The 18,023-nt window shown below is 37.7% G+C and overlaps 1 long non-coding RNA gene across 1 annotated transcript in view; it reads right to left on the reverse strand.

Moving 5' to 3' along the window:
- Nucleotides 1-18,023, reverse strand: part of LOC131484375 (uncharacterized) — a 536,971-nt gene that overhangs the window by 78,221 nt on the left and 440,727 nt on the right. The window contains exon 4 of the long non-coding RNA XR_009248202.1: nucleotides 5,129-5,181. This is a non-coding gene — a long non-coding RNA (uncharacterized LOC131484375). The remainder of the gene's footprint in view (nucleotides 1-5,128; nucleotides 5,182-18,023) is intronic.

An 18,023-nucleotide genomic window follows, 5' to 3' on the forward strand; every position in this document is an offset into this window, starting at 1 on the left:
CACACATTGAGGCCCGCCTTTGCCCAGGCTGTCTGACCGGGGACACCTTACCTACTGTGACACAGGGAAGTAGAACCCAATGTTAGAATTATGGGAAGACTGGAAGTCAGTCCAATTGGAGCTGAAGAGGCTGGGATTTGCAAAGGGTATGAGAAAAAAAAAAAAAAAAGAGAGAGACCTGCACAGAGGAACCTTGACCCAAGAAGTGCAGAGGGAAGAACAAGGCTTTTTTTTTTTTTAAGGTTTATTTATTTTTGAGAGACAAAAAATAAAAAAATAAAAATAAACAATTATTATCCCAAGAGGAAAAGAAGGAAAGAATAGTTCAGAAAAAAAATATTTGAAGAAATAATTCTAAAAGTTATTCAATATATGATAGACTATTAATTTGAATTACTTGTGGGCTGGCATTGGCAGTCACAGAGGAGGGAAGTATCACGTGTAGACGAGAGCGCTCGTCTGTGGGACCTGCCAGACCAGACTCGGGAGAGATTGGAAGGCTTTGGACCAGTAGACCTCTCATGACAGACTCAGTGCATGTGAGGCGGTGACAGAGCAGATCTCCTTCAGGCTTCTTTGAGCCAATAGTGTGGGGTCCTGCAGCCAGACTTTTGGGCCCTTCCCGTTTCAAAGGAAATATCTGGGTAGAGATGGGATTCAGATAAGGAGTAGTTCTCAGCAGCTATAGGTTCCAGACCCTGACGTAGACATTTTAAAAAGGCAACAGAATGGAGAAAAGGTGCTTTGTAAAAAAGGGGTTGAACAGAAGGGAAATTCTTTTTTTTTTAATTGCTCACGAAAACCCAGTTGTTGTTAATGAGATCAACACTGAATTAACAGGTGCAAGTCTGGTGGGTATGTGTTTGTGTCACCCAGGTGTATCAGCACAGTGGCTTACATAAAAAAATTAAGAGCCATAAAAGATAGAACTCTTCATATTCCCCTCTTCTTTAAAAAAAAAAAAAAGAAAGAAAGAAACTCCATTATTTTTAATGTGAGGCTCTCACCTATTCAAAGTCTACAAAAAGGCAAATGGCCAACCAGTGCCTTTCTGCCTATATGGAAGCGTTTTCTCTATTTTTTAGATTTGGCAGTAATTTATTTTTTTATGTTTGTTTATCCATTTTGAGGAAGAGAGTAAGCAGGAGGTGGGGGGTGGGGGGAAGAGAGAGAGAGAATCCCAAGCAACTCTGTGCTGTCTGCGCAGAACCCGATGCAGGGCTCGATCCCATGAACCATGAGATCAAGAGCTGAGCCTAAATGAAAAATCCAGCACTTACCCAACTAGGCCACCCAGGTGCCCCTACCTTTGGCAGTAATTTATGACAGTAATAGTTGTGTAGCTAATGAAAATTTCCCTTTCAGTTCTTGCCACAGTCCCCAACAGAGAAAATACTATATTGACTAGGGTCTAGGATCTTATTACACCATTCCCCGATGGGCCCACAAAAAAGAATGAATGCTGACAGTTAAGGTTTTGTTTTCCTAAGTTACATTGTCCCTTGATATTAACAAGGCATGGCAGTACTCAGGTTTGGTTGATAAGCCCAAATGACTTGCTGTTACTCTCATTATGGAATGTGACATAATAATATATGGTTATCAAGCTTAATCAGATATGAATACCTGACACCTTCAATACCTCACTAATACAAGAGCAAACATTACCGTTCTGGGTACTACCATTCAGTCAAGATAGTTTTTGGTCCTTTAGTCCATCTTACTATTGACCTGCTCTTTCTCCAGAGTAACCATTGCTGTAAGTGCCCTTTGTACCCTCTCACCCCTGCAAACCCCACCATAGGGCGTGCCTATGTGTGTGTACGCACGGGTGGGTAAAAGCAAGGAGAAGGAATAGTAAAATATGATTGGTTTTTAACCTAAGTGACTTGTGAACCCTTAAGTGTCCTAAGGATTTTTATAAACTGAAACTGTTGATATTCATTTAGCCAATATATAGAACCAAAACACACACACATAAATCTGCCTCGTTAAGTGACTGTGAAAATGCATTAAGGATTGACGGAAGTCAACCTTTTCTTTCACTTCCTGCTTAAAACCGTTTTCCCAGAATGTCACACAGACTTTTGACTTTTAATAAACTTTCCCCGCCCCCCCCTCACTCGCACTCTCTCTCAAAAATAAAACTAAAAAACCGTAAAAATAAATGTTTCCCTGCCCCTCCCCCACTCACAAAAATAAAATTAAAAAAAAAAAACTTAAAAAGAAATAAAGAAATAAGTTATCCCCAAATCTTTTTTTTTAATTTCACAAATATTCTGAATATAGATTACGCTTTGCACGCAACCAAAAATCCTTACGTGTCTCCTTAGAGACAACATTTAAACTCGATCTTTTGGTAAAACAAGATAATGGAGCATCCCTGTTTCAGAGAGCTGCCTCTATTTTCATTTTTTTTTTAATGTTTATTTATTTTTGAGACAGAGAGAGACAGCATGAGCAGGGAAGGGGCAGAGAGAGGGAGACACAGAACGGGAAGCAGGCTCCAGGCTCTGAGCTGTCAGCACAGAGCCCGACGCGGGGCTCGAACTCACGAACTGTGAGATCATGACCTAAGCCGAAGTCGGACACTTAACTGACAGAGCCACCCAGGCGCCCCTCTATTTTCATTTTTGTTGGTGATCAATTTTTCATGAAATGTCTCTTGTTCTATGTTCGGAATCACCTTCTCTCCCACCTTCCTTCTTCTCATCTCATCATATTCTTCTATTTAAACAAAATCCACTTACTGAGATTACTCAGGGTCACACAGAGGCACATCCTGAGCACAAAGAGTGAGGCATCAGAGTCACATTCATCAGAGGCCTGCTTTGGGGGCTGTAGGGGGAATGTGTTATTTGCGATATTCACATTGTGAACATTTCATTTTATCTACAAACAGGCAACATAGGCTCTACCCTTAGACTTCCACTCACTGACCATATAAATTTTAACTTATCATTTGACTTTTCTGCATCTTGGTTTCTTCTGTCAGAGAGAAGATGTCTCGGGCTGCCTGGTTGGTTCAGTCAGCAGAGCATGTGGCTCTTGACCTTGGGGTCATGAGTTCAAGCCCCAGGTTGGGGGTAGAGCTTCCATGTAAACAAAAAAAAAAGTGGGGAAACAAAAATAAAGGCATGATGCCCAGTTCACAGGATCTTATGATGACCATTTAGCTTGGTTGGAAAAGCTAAACAATTATTTTAAAAGATTCTTATTTCATAGGTTTCAAATGTTAAATGACTGCTCTAAATCATTCGTAAATTTTGAAAACATCTCACAAAGTTCAAACTTTGACACCAGGATACCATGGAACCTGAGGAATCTGATTTCAAGCAGGTGAATCCATGTGATGGTGCATATATTCATAAATAAGTCTACATATCATAGTAATTTCTTTGATCAGGACACAGATTATTAATGCCAATTAGGAACAACTGAACCTTGTTGGGTATTATCTGTTAGGTAGCAAAAACAACAGAATTGTTCAGTTATTTAGCCTAGCCTTCACGCAGAAATACATCTCTAATATTTTTCAGCTCCTTAGACTGAGACATAGTGACTAAAGTTCTGTGTTTTGCAAAGAGTGTCTGCCTTTGTTATCACATTTGAGCTCACAAACACCTATGATTTAGTAGAAAGCATCACCAGCATTATTTAAGTCATGTGTCCAACAAACACAGCAAAAGTGTTCTCAATGCAGAACTTAACATCAGGACCTCTGAATCTACATCCTACGTTTCTAACAACACATTGTGTTGCCTATTTACATAAAACCAACATAAGTCCCAATAATGCCCACTAAACTAGAGACTCAGGAGAACAGTGATGCTAATCCATGATAGGGGCTTTAGCTAAGGGAAGGAAAACTTTACATGTATTGAACACATTATGTATATGTTATTATTTTGTTCACTTCTCCACCCCCCAGCAAAAAAAAAATTCAGTGGTATTATTTCCTTATTAGGGAACTGAATCTCGAAAAATTTCACATAACCTAAGATTCCAAAAGTTTCTAGAAAAGGCTCAAGCCTGGGTTTGCTCCTAGGTTTGGGTGATTACCAAACCTGTTATTTCCATTTCATACTATCTATTCTTTCAACCCAGATAGTCAAAAATAATTTTAAAAATGGACATATTAATATTTATGCATATTCTACTTATTTTACTTCCTCTCCAGAGACAGTGTTTCAATCTCAGTTCTTCCAGACTAAAATATATCCATTTTAAGACAGTTATCTTTCATAAAATAAGCTGTATGATGTCTAACAGAGCTTGTCATTCCTGTATTTATAAATCCTTATCAATATATGTCAAAGTCTAAACTGGAAGTCTGAAGAACTTAAGAATCATGTTCTTTTCTGCATTAAAGAATAACACAGGAATTTGGGCACTTAGTGAGAGACTACATATTAGAAATCAAATTAGTTCCTAGATGAAAATGAAAACTCAAGAATGACCTCTGATCAAATGCTTGAATTTTCACTGTTGAATATGGTAATAATTTATTAAAATATGGGAACCAAGGTCACAATAACCTCCCTTTAAGTATAACCATAATAACTTGCGTTTGGTTATAGAAGTGTAAGGTAATATTTGACCCACTCTTACACATTTATACACGTTATGAAGTTTGAACTACTCTGACCCTCTTAAACAAATGGTCCATTACTGAGTGCAGTGTTTGGAAAACGTTTTTGAGATGCACACATCATCACAAATTTGGAAGGCCAATACTGAGAAAGAGAGAGAAGATAATAGAGTCGTAACATCTTTGAGGGTGAAGACTCCACAGAAAGGCTATACTTAGTTGGATAACTTCATTTGGCTGCAGAGATAGAAAAGAACCATAAAATGTACCATCCCAATTTCTTGTTTCTTATGGGAAAGTATTCTTTAAAGTATTATTACCACAGTGTTGATCTGTTCTCTCCTGTCTTTTTTCCTGCCTACAATGGAATCAGAGTGATTAAGGAACAGGGCATGAATGGGAATTTCTGAGTCTCATTGTTATACTGAAGGTAAACTTTACATGTGATGACCCCAAGTGAAGGAAACATCTCTGAGGTCATTGAAATAACTTTGCCCTGGTTTTTTACTCAGCTCATCACAAAAGTTTATCACTTACATGTAGTGAGTAGATCCTCTGACAATTTCAGTGCTTCTCTTTCTGCCAGATGCCTACAGGAGAAATGTGTATATTGAAGATTCAATTATTTGAACATACTTTAGACTATGTCATTTCTATGAACTTTTGGCAACAACTCTTCTTTTTTTTTATGTCTATTTTTGAGGGGCACCCCACCTCTGCTTGTGCTCTGTCTCTCTCTTTCAAAAATGAATAAACATAAACAAATTTAATGTTTATTTTTGGAGGGGGGGCATACATGGGGAGGGGCAGAAAGAGGGAGACACAGAATCAGAACAGGCTCCAGGCTCCGAGCTGTCAGCACAGAGTCTGATGCGGGACTCGAACTCATGAACCACGAGATCAAGACCTGAGCTGAAGTAGGAGGCTTAACTGAGTCACCCATGCTCCCCTAAAACTTACTTTTTTCTTGTTGAGACTTTACTTTTAAAGCAAATTTTTAGTTTCACAGCAAAATTGAGAGAAAGGAAGACATTTCCCTCATATGCCCTTCAAGATTGTGTTGGCTAGTCTTGGGCTTTTCCTCTCCATTTAAACTTACAATCAGTTTGCCAATATCCAAAAATACATAATGTTAGGATTTTGACTGGGATTCCATTGAATGTATAGATCAAATTGGGGGGAAAAAACTAACATTTTGACAATACTGAGTCTTTTTTTTTTCAAAAAAATTTTTTTTAAGTTTCTTTATTTGAGAGAGAGAGAGAGAGAGAGAGAGAGAGAGAGTAGGGGAGGGACAGAGAGAACAGGAGGAAGAGGGAATCCCAAGCAGGCTCTGCACTGCCAGCACAGAGCCCAAGGCGGGGTTTGGACTCACAAACCATGAAACCATGACCTGAGCCAAAACCAAGAGTCAGATGCTTAACTGGCTGAGCCATCCAGGCGCCCCGAGTCTTTGTATCTATTAACTCGGAATACCTTTTTATTCAGTTCTTTGAGTTAATCAGAGTTTTCTAGTTTCTTCATACGAATCTTGTTAGATTTATACCTCTAGTTTCTTCATATAAATATTTGTTAGATTTATACCTTTAAGTATTTCATTGGGGGGGGTGCTATTATAAATGCTATTGTAGTTTTAATTTCAAATTCCAGCTGTTCATTGCTGGTATATAGGAAAGTGACTGAATTTTATATCTTAACCTTGTATTCTGAAACCTTGCTACAATTGCTTATTGGTTACAAGAGGTTTTTTTTTTTTTAATTATTTCAGCATTTCTACATATGATTATGTCACTTATAAACAAGAACAGTCTTATTTCTCCCGTTCTGATCTATATGCCTTTTATTTTCATTTCAAACGCATAAGGTCTCAGTTTTATTTTACACATTACTTTACTAAAATAGACTTGAAAACACGATCCTATTAAGCAACATACAAATGAAAAAAAAAAAAATAAAACCATGCACGCATGTGGAAATAAAGATTTAAAGACTTGTTACAAGATTTAAATCCACACAATTATCAAATTAAATTTAATTCAATGAGATGATCATGGTCATAAAGCAGAACGCTTACGATACACTTAGGAAGGAGTTTGCACAGTGAACAAATTGAAGATTGAAATAAAATAACTATAGCCTACTACTTTTTGAGTCTTCCAAGATGCCAAGCAGTGTCACAAGATGTTGGAAAAAAATTACAGAAAATACATGAGTTTTTTGGCATGGTGCAGGAGAATAAAGTCCTCAGAGTGTGTTTGGCAGAAATAGAGAAAGTAATATTTCATAAGAGCAAATAGGTTAAGTTGAACAGAATGGGTACATGGTCCTCTAAGATGTGGAGATTTCTGTAGATCATCCTCGATCTGTTAAATTACATCTTTCCAGGCAGACAGACTAGTACAGAAGCTGCCAAGGTAATTTTATTCACACAAAAATTTGGACGCTACCCTTCCTAACAGATGAGTAAGTCAATACGTATCTGAAATTAATAGTAGCTAATAACAGAGGACTGTGTCATAGAAGCATCCAGGACAGTGTGGCCACCACGAAATTTCTGGGAAGCAATTTAAACTAAGAAGCAAGTTCTAGCTTTTAAACTAGAACTTGGGCTATGGGCAGAATTTGTATAGTCTGTGAGGGGACCAAGGACACACCTTACTTTATGTGGAATTCAAGAAGTAAAACAAACCTGACAGTTCAGCAAAATCGATACGTAGAGAAAAGTGGCCTGAGGCAGCTTTTCTATCGTCACAATTATTCTTTTCTTTTCCTAAAAATATTCATCTCATTAGCAACGTGAGCTAATGTTAGTGTGTGAACATATCATCAATGTGTCCAAATTTCAAATTTCTTGACTTTCTTAGCATGAATCTGACCTCTTGCAATGATCTCGGGTTGATAACTATTTTTAATATTTAGAATATTATTTAATTGTATAGAAATGGTAGGAAAAATATAAATATAACATTAACTCATGATTTTGAGAATACTTTTGGGGGGGGGCTTAATTAGTTCAACTGGAGAGTATTTAGTACAACTTCCATTAATGCAAGATAGAGAAGGGAAGCTAACAGTAGGTAAGATCCAGTTCCGCCTAATTAGCCATGAATTGAATGCACAGTTTGGGTATTATTGAAATACCCCAGATATCATTTCCTTTATGATGGGGGGGCATAAAACTTGAAACATATAATATAATCCGAGAGATTAAATCTCTAGCTTTCTAAATACAATGTATTCTAACTCGCATGCTATCTTTGATGACTAACAGCTAACTTAATAGAATGTACCATAGGAAACATACATTCTGACTAGCGTTCTAAGATGTAGTTCATTTTGACACGAGGAAACACATAGCTCTCTCTGAAGGGAGAATTAATCCATAAACAGGATTGCACACATCCTTTTCAGAAACGAGTAAGTTTCAAACTTTATTTATTAGTAATCCCCCAGCATTTTTCATAGCTTGTATGAGGTAAAGACTGTAAATTCCATAGAAAAGTAAAAGAGGCTAGAAGAACAGATGAAGATTCAGAAGCATCGTGCAATTTTTAAAGTGAGAACAAGAAATATTAATGTTTTACAAACTATAAAATAAATTCCTTTTATTTTATTTTATTTTTTTGCACAGGACATCACTTGTAACTTGTCTCAAATACCTAATAAAGAACTTAAACTGTTAACCAAATTCCTTTTCAATGAAAGTTTGCAAAGAAAATATAATACGAACATTTAAAGTGTTCATATTAGATATAATAAACACATCAATACTTGGTTCTTATAAAGCAGTAAGTGTTAAATATTCTCTATACTTTATGCTCTAGAAAGCTACAAATGTTTGGCTTATTTACTTATAAAAATGCCTTGAGGCCAACATCTCACTTTATGCAGTAACTGCTTCCCTTAAATTTTCTGAAATATAAGAATTTTCTTTTTCGCATTTCCTATTTGCTGCATCCCTGTATGATATCATCTCTCTCCAACACTCACGACACTCTGCCATTTAATAAAACCTTTATTTTCATTCTGTTTGTGACTAATTAAAAACAAAAAAAATCTTCCCTGTGGCACCTGCTGGCTAAGTTGGTTAAGCATCTGACACTGGCTTGGGTCATGATCTCATAGATCATGAGTTCGAGCCCCACATTGGGCACTGCAGTCAGCCTGAAGCCTGCTTGGGATCCTCTGTCTCTGTCTTTCTCTCTCTCTGTCCCTCCTCTGCTTGTGCTCTCTCTCTCAAAAATAAACATTAAAAAAAAATATCTTCCTTCCTTTACCTACTCCCACCAAAAAGTGTAGAAAATAGCTCCCAATGAACCAAAGGAAGATCAAGAAGCAGTAAGTCAACACATAAAGCCCAACAAAAGGAGCGGGGGGTTGAATTTGTGGTCGGGTGGGGTTTATATTAGCACACTTCATTGATACTCTGTTCAGGCATTGGAGAAAGTAAACTCTTAAAAAGAAAGAAATCATGGGGCGCCTGGCTGGCTCAGTCAGTTAAGCGTCTCTTGATTTTGGCTGAGGGCATGATCTCATGGTTCGTGAGTTCGAGCCCCGTGTCGGGATTTGTGCTGACAGTGTGAACCCCTGCTTGCGATTCTCTCTCTCCTTCTGCTGTTCCCCTAGCTCCCCTACTCGTGCTCCCTCTCTCTCTCTCTCAAAATAAATAAACATTAAAAAATTAAATCAATCAATCAATCATTAGACTACATATGGGAAGACTAAAATAATTGACTCATATTATATAAAAACAGCTTTGCAAGAAACAAAAGAAAAACGTAAGATGTGTTTTGCTTGCAGAAATATGGCACTGGTGCAATTTGTAGCCACACTCTTCACTCTTTGCTAAGACATAACTGCGTGCACAGGTTTAAAGAGCAATTGCCCGGAGCTCAAACTAAACAAAAGGAATGTGGCCCCTAGAGACTGAACTGAATAATAATCATATAACTTGGTGTTTTCGTCAATTAAGTTAATAGGATTGAATGTTGTCTGTTACAAACCCTATTTTCAGACCTCTAGGCAAGTCTACCAATGACAGACACAACTGATCCTTTATAAAGCTTTCCCATTTTGTCAGATCGGTTTCTTTTTTTTTTTTTAACGTCTATTTCTGAGACAGACCGAGTGTGAGTGGGGGAGGGGCAGAGGAGAAAGGGAGACAGAATCTCAAACTGGCTCCAGGCTCTGAGTTGTCAGCGCAGAGCCCGGTGCGGAGCTTGAACTCGGAAATGGTGAGATCATGACCTAGGCTGAAGTCAGACGCTTAACCGACTGAGCCACCCAAGTGCCCCTGTCATATCTGTTTCTTTTACTCAATCATCGTTACACAAAGATGAATATCCATGCTTCTTAGTGAAATGAAGACAGAGTTTGAAGTTATTTCTATATTATTGGTAATGAGTTTCTTGTTACTTCAACACCGGTGTCAATTTATTCTGAAATACCTTGATCACAAAATCAAAGTCCTCTGATTCCTTAATCGTGTCCTTAACCACAAAATGAGGAGTCAGATTTGTGAAAATAGCTCTGGCTTAAAAATAAAACAAAACAAAGAAAAAGAAGTAAGTTTTTATCTTTCTCGCAACACGGCAAAGATGCAAGAAATCCGGTCATAATGCAAAAAGATCAAAATTTACTTGAGCTAATGTATTTTTGATTTATAAAGCATCGTCTCCCTAAGTAATGACATTTTTTTTTATAGTACACATAAGAGTATTAAGTAAGCCAGCCAGGGCATATGCACACATCATTCAGTTCCAGTACTGTGATACCTGCTCTGAATATTACAAAGATTTCCTTGGAGAATAAACATAGTCCCTGCGTTCAGAGTGTTTCTGGTCTGGTGCAACAGAAGGAAGAGTTTCAGACGTTGTCATAGAGAAAAGCACAGAATACTGTAGGGGTTCTGATGAAGGACCTCTAAGCACATACTTAAGAATCAGAGGTTTTGCTGTGACACCTTATGCCTGAGGTGGATCCTGAATAGACGTGTATTAGTTTCCTACCCCTGCCTACCAAATTACCCTCACGTTCAGCATCTGGAAACAACACACAGCTATTAGCTCACAATTACTATCTCACCAACTCATCCTGGTTTGCCCAAGACTTTGCCAGGTTTTAAAACTGGAAGGCCCACATCCCAGGAAACCTCTCAGCCCCAGGCAAACCAGGATGAATGACTGCCCTATTCACAGGGTTTCAATTAAGACATTGATGGGGAGGGGGGTGGCAAAGTCACTCTAGGCTCAACGGGGGTAAGATCTGCCTCCAAACACCCTTATCCATTGTCGGCAGGACCCGGCTGGCTCCGTGGAGGCTCTCAGCCTGAGGGCCTCAGTTCCCACAGGCCTTTGGCCAGAGGCTGCCCTCAGCTCTTGCCCTCATTCACCCTCTCCATCAGAGCCCTCACCTAGGAAGAGCCAGGGAGAGAATGCCTGCAAGATGAAACCACCATCCTTGGTAACCTAACCAGGAAGAGGCATTCTGTCATTTTTGCCAAATTCTATCTTCTAGAAGCAAGTCTAACTGGATCCAGTTCAACTTTAAGGCAAGGGGAATAAACAAGGGTGCGACCACTAAGAATTGAAGATCACTGGGAACCATAAGAAAACTTCCAAATAAATAAATAAACAAACAAATAAATAAATAAAACAAAAAGGGCCAAAAGAAGCAGCCAAAAAAGAAGAAACATAATATCATATCTTTGATGTTGATATATTTTTTACCGAACAGGCAACAGTATTCTAAATGTACTTGATTTAATCAATTGATAAATACCAAAGAAACTGTATACTCAACTTGCTTTTAAATTACTTGGTTAGAAATAATAAACATGTATAACAGTACTTTTTGCATATGTGCTCTTGTGTTTATGTATGTCAGGGTAGAGGGCGTTGCTTTGAATGGCCTTTTTTTTTTTTTTTAATCTGCTTTTTAAAGTTATTTTAAGTTACAAAATTCCAGAAAGAAACAACTGTATAATTGAAGTTCCAAAAAGGGCATCTCTAAGAATAAATACTAAATGTCCTTTTCTTTTAATATAATTTATTGTCAAATTGGTTTCCACACAACACCCAGGGCTCATCCCAACAAGTGCCCTGCTCAATGCCCATCACCCATTTTCCCCTCTCTCCCACACCCCATCAACCCTCAGTTTGTTCTCAGTATCCAAGAGCCTCTTATGGTTTGCCTCCCTCCCTCTTTGTAACTTTTTTTTCCCCTTCCCCTCCCCCATGGTCTTCGGTTAAATTTCTCAAGATCCACATATAAGTGAAAACATATGGTTATCTGTCTTTCTCTAACTGACTTATTTCACTCAGCATAATACCCTCCAGTTCCATCCACATTGCTGCAAATGGCAGGATTTCATTCTTTGTCATTGCCAAGTAGTATTCCATTGTACATATAAACCACATCTTCTGTATCCATTCGTCAGTTGATGGACATTTAGGCTCTTTCCATAATTTGGCTGTTGTTGAAAGTGCTGCTATAAACATTAGGGTGCCTGTGCCCCTATGCATCAGCACTCCTATATCCTTGGGTAAATTCCTAGCAGTGCTATTGCTGGGTCATAGGGTAGTTCTATTTTAACTTTTTGAGGAACCTCCACACTGTTTTCCAGAGTGGCTATACCAGTTTTCATTCTCACCAGCAGTGCAAGAGGGTTCCCATTTCTCCACATCCTCTCCAGCACCTATAGTCTCCTGATTTGTTCATTTTAGCCACTCTCACCAGCATAAGGTACTATCTCAGTGTGGTTTTGATTTGGATTTTCCTGATGATGAGTGACGTTGAGCATCTTTTCATGTGTCTGTTGGCCATCTGGACGTCTGCTTTGGAAAAGTGTCTATTCATGTCTTCTGTCCATTTCTTCACTGGATTATTTGTTTTTCCAGTGTGGAGTTTGGTCAGTTCTTTATAGACTTTGGATACTAGCCCTTTATCCGATATGTCATTTGCAAATATCTTTTCCCGTTTTGTCAGTTGCCTTTTAGTTTTGCTGAGTTTCCTTTCCTTCTATGGCCATGATGCTGATGATGCCTACTGAGCTTTCTTGCCTTTTTAAGCACTATGATTCCTCTTGATGTCTGTTATTTTCAATCTTTCAAGGTTGTCTTCCTCCTTCAAGATCTGCTTTCGCCAGAGATATCTCTCTTTTTCCCAAATTCACCCTTAACTCATTGCTCTTAGAATGTTTGTTATTCCTTTAGACTTTACCCCAGACTTCATCCTCTCAATATTTTCCCAGCTAATACAATTTCCCTTATTAAGCATCCTCATATTACATTTTCCATTTTCTAGCATTTTCACAGTGCTATCTTTTTACATTTATAATATGATTATTTATTTAGTTAGTGTTTATTTCCTGAAACATTAGCTCCACGTAGGAATTCACCATGTTTTTCTCAGTCCTATACTAATATCTCGCACAACACAGATTATATTTAACTATGTGCTGAATGAATAAATATCTAATAATTGACTTGACGGTTATTTTCCAAATGAATCTTCCTTTCTGAATTGAAAATATTGTTGTTCAGTTGGTTAACATATACTTGGTGAAGGAGTAATTATGTAGATGTAATTTTATACAAAATATAGTTATTTTCTTAACTTTTATATTTTTCACACCCTGCTAGACCTAGTTAGTCATCAATATTCCCAGTCAGTAACAAAAAGTCAGCCTACTGAATAAATACATTTAAATACATATTATTTGAACTATATGTCATAAAAATGTAATAAGGAAGAACCCTGTTGTTCTGGTCACTGGGATAATGAAACATTTTAATATAATTTATGCTGTATTCCTGTGGAATACACACTTATACTGCTTCTGAAAAAAAAAATACTTTTTTTTTTAAAGTGTAGATAAGCCTGGGTGGCTTGGTCGGTTGAGTGTCGGACTTCGGCTCAGGTCATGATCTCACAGTCCGTGAGTTCGAGCCCCGCGTCGGGCTCTGTGCTGACAGCTCAGAGCCTGGAGCCTGCTTCCGATTCCGTGTCTCCCTCTCTCTCTGCCCCTCCCCTGTTCATGCTCTGCCTCTCTCTGTCTCAAAAATAAATAAACGTTAAAAAAAAATTTTTTTTTAAAGTGTAGATAAAAGTTTAGATAAAAGATTTAAAAGTTTTACCAACTCTCTCTACTTATGACCCAGCCATTGTTTCAAGTGTTTTAGTGCAGACTGTGTGTTTGGAGCCTAGGAGAGCGTCACCGGTGAGAGGAGGAAAGGGCTGGTCAGCCATTTAAAGACACCCCTGCCTGACTGGCCAGTACTCGTGCTAAGTAGATCGGCCACTAGAGGGCACAAGGACCTATCAAAAGATTCAGTCTGTTTTGTTTCTTGGGTTGTGGGTTTTTTGTTTGTTTGTTTGTTTTGCTTCAAACTGACTGGGGAAGGGAGGGAGAAACAGGGGGGAAAATATTATGGAATGAAATTCCAACTATTTTAAATTCCAGAATAGCAGGCAAGCCGATCAGAAGTTTAAAGTCACTTCTGTTTTAGGGGAGGCCAACGTAAGTCTTGCACAGATTTGCAATGTTTAGGAAAATGTATCATAAACATCTTTATTAATAAAGATTGCGTATGCCCTGACATCCAGAAAACATTTTCCTGTGATTATCATGAAGGTACACTTTTTGTCTAGAAACACCCTGGGATACTCCTTCCTTTTATCTATTTTTTTTCTGTCTCACACACCCTTCAGTGTAAAGATTACTTTTCATCATTGCTGGGGATTCTCCCTTGAGAGTATCAGCCCTGAGAATTAGTTCCATCCTCGTGGGCACTGAAAATTGTAGAATGGACCATGCGATCCTCTCACCCACGTGGTAAGTGCTTGCTAGGTGTCAGACACGTGCTGGGGTGGGGCTGGAAACATGACCTCCTGATCCTTGAAGCAGGGAACTCAGAGACCACAGGGCTGGAGGGGAAATGAACCTTTAACAAAAAAGAAACAAATGTGCCCCTACCCACAATTCTTATCTTACAGATCTTGAGTCACAACAGTTTCAGTGATTTTCCCCCAAACACACCAAAGCCAATTGGGCTCCAAAGCCAGATAAGATGGATTTAGTTCCAGAACATTCTGGTAAGAACATACATGGTTAATTCCCTGCCAGCCCTTTCAGGATCATAATAGATCTTCAAGTCATATGTAGTGAATATGATTTATTCCTGTAAAACAGAGTCATTAATTAAAATTCAAAAAGCATTTTTGGTTGCCTACTTTGTGGGGTGAATGATGCTTTGAGAGCAGAGGAGACCCAGTTAAGTCACCATGGTGATCAGCCACCCGGAGGGTCTCACGGAGGATGTTGGTTACAAGTGTATTGAAGGCTTTGGAAGAAACTCTTGTTGAAAAGGGGAGTACAGATCTTTCCAAGAAGAAGACCTTGTATGAAAAATGGCACGGAGAGAAGAACTTAAAATAAGTAATGCTGTATTTTGGTAATTTATAGTAGCTGAGAGGTTAATTTACAAAATAGGAAGGTACTTAAGAAGAAGAAGAAAAAAAGAGAAGAGTGATTATTCATTTTGCATTTCTCTTTATCTTAATTAGATAAAACCTAAACATAAAAAAAGACAAAAAATTCCACTCCAGTTGTCTCAAGGAAAAAATAGGTAAGAACAATATAAACACATATACTGATAAAGCATATAATTATAAATTTTTAGTCAAATTATATATATATATATATATATACACACACACACACACACACACACACACACGCTATATTTTAGGAAGAGAATAACTTTTAAAATGAAATTAAAATAAAGCATCTTGAGTAGTCAGTGATTGTTGAATGTAGAAAGTAGATAGTTTGAAACATTTGTAAAACATTTAATATCCTAAATAATGATTAGTATTCAGAATCAGGAGAAAACTGAAATTCATCATCCCAAATGGTTAGTTTATTAGTGTCATAGTTCAGATTGGTAGAGAAAGACGGCAAACCTGAATGAAAAATAAGTATTGGTGGGGCGCCTGGGTGGCGCAGTCGGTTAAGCGTCCGACTTCAGCCAGGTCATGATCTCGCGGTCTGTGAGTTCGAGCCCCGCGTCAGGCTCTGGGCTGATGGCTCGGAGCCTGGAGCCTGTTTCCGATTCTGTGTCTCCCTCTCTCTCTGCCCCTCCCCCGTTCATGCTCTGTCTCTCTCTGTCCCAAAAATAAATAAAAAACGTTGAAAAAAAAATTAAAAAAAAAAAAAAATAAGTATTGGTCAGGAAATTTTGTGAGTATCAAAGAATGGGTAGAATTCTGGCTAGTTTCATTTTTTTATAAATATTTTTAATATTTATTTATTTTTGAGAGAGAGAGAGACAGAGTGTGAGCAGGGAAGGGGCAGAGAGAAGGAGACACAGAATCTGAAGCAGGCTCCAAGCTGTCAGCACAGAGACCGACGTGGGGCTGTAACTCACAAACCCGGAAATCGTGACCTGAGCTGAAGTCGGACACTCAACCGACTGAGCCACCCAGGTGCCCATAGTTTCATTTATGTTACCTTTTCAAAGAGAAATGCTCTCTGAAAATAGATTTCAAATAATATTACAATTATAGAAAACCTATAATAAGAGTGGTAAATGTGAAGATTGTCTTACTAAAGAAATCAGAAAGAAAAGAGTGTAATAAACAGAAGAAATGAAACTGATAATGTTTTTTTAGAGACATCTGATAAAACATTACCATGGTGACAAAGCATATACATGGAAAGATAATAGATATCCTAAAGTACAGTAAAGGGAAGGATTATCATTGTGAAATATATAGGAATTTGATATGTGTGTCTGACTCAAAAAATATTTTAATTCCATGGAATTAAAACTAAGTGTTGAGAGAAAATCCAGCAAAGAAACAAAACTTAATAGTCAGAAAGAATAGCTATTATTATCATATCCTTTGTTAATTTCTCCATCTTGTCATGGCATAATTAAAAAATAGATTCTAAATTTAAATCCATAGATTCGTACTCTGATCATTTGCACCTGCCTCCTTTAATAGATAGACATACGAAAGCATTTGTAATAGAATTTGGATGTCTTCCTGGCTGATTTGCAAAATTACTGACAGTTTTAGGCAATTTCAATTTATCCAAATTCTTAGAGCTACATTTAGATTCTGTTTTGAAGATTCAGTGTCTCTCTTCCTAATTCAGAGAAAAAATTGTTCTGACCTGATAATAGTGAATAAATGAAATTGATATATAAGCATAAATTTACATGAAACAGAAGTTGACTCACAAACCACATAAATCTCATTGGATTAGGGGCCATAGAGGAGAGAAGCCACTTCATACATAACCTAAATCAAATATAGAAGTAGAAGAAAATCATTATGACTTAGGAGCAAGGGCAGAACCCAAGTTCACCAATATATTCTTGAAGTTTTGAATAATTAAGAAAAAGTATAATTTATCTGCATGCCTACTTATATTCTGTCTTAAATAATGGAGAGTGAGAGGTATGTTACTTCATTAAAAACCCAAATAGAGATTAAATATGTAATTGTTCTGACTGCATTGTGGCTCAGTGAAGCAGCATCACAGAATGGAAGGAACACTAGAATTTTAGGAACATACGGTGCGCACTTTCAATATGTGTCCAAATACGTGCTCCAACATCTTCTACCTGTGTGATACTAAGCAAGAAACTTTCTTTCCAAGTCACATCAATGTCTTCATTGTAAAATAGGAAAAAAAAATCTGCATCACAAATTTTTATGAATATTATTAAAAGTGCCTAGAATGGATTTAGAGATTTACTCCATCAATCTCGGGTGGATCTGAAAGTAATTTAAATTCGAATATTTGCTTTTATCCTTATACTAACATTTACTTATATATAAATGCTAATTTTAAACCTTCCCAATATGTGGCTGAAGATTCTTGACAGTTAGGTTCTGTCATTTCCAACTTTTGTGCCACATGGCATAGTTTTATATTCGATAAATAATGTGTTCCCAGGGCTTGTATTGCAAGAATGGCTGCATGTGATGCAGAGAGTTTATAATAGCATTTTATGTTGGATTAGAATGTTCTGGAATTTTTTTGCATCAAATTCAGAGCAATCTGTCAGCTATAGTCTACTAGTAATGGCGGAATTACTGGTTTCATTCATCTACTAAAACAATGGAAAAATTAGGCTATGAAGATGAGGAATCTGTTTGAAAGTATTAGAGAGTTACCAAGACATTGAAAGTTTGCCAGGCCAAGATCCAGAAAAGAACTAAGAAGAACAGATGATCCAGCTGTTTGGATGTCCTTTTCCCCAGGGAGAAAGCTGTCAACCATGATCACAGAGATGGAGCGTCTGACTTCTGCTGAGGTCATAAGGCATGAGGCATGAGGTCAAGATTTTGAGGCCTGCATTGGGCTCTCTGCTGTCAGTCTAGAGCCTGCTTCACTTCAGATCCTCTGTCCCCCTTT

Source organism: Neofelis nebulosa, chromosome 9 (assembly GCF_028018385.1).
Source record: "Neofelis nebulosa isolate mNeoNeb1 chromosome 9, mNeoNeb1.pri, whole genome shotgun sequence".
NCBI classification, from domain to species: domain Eukaryota; kingdom Metazoa; phylum Chordata; class Mammalia; order Carnivora; family Felidae; genus Neofelis; species Neofelis nebulosa.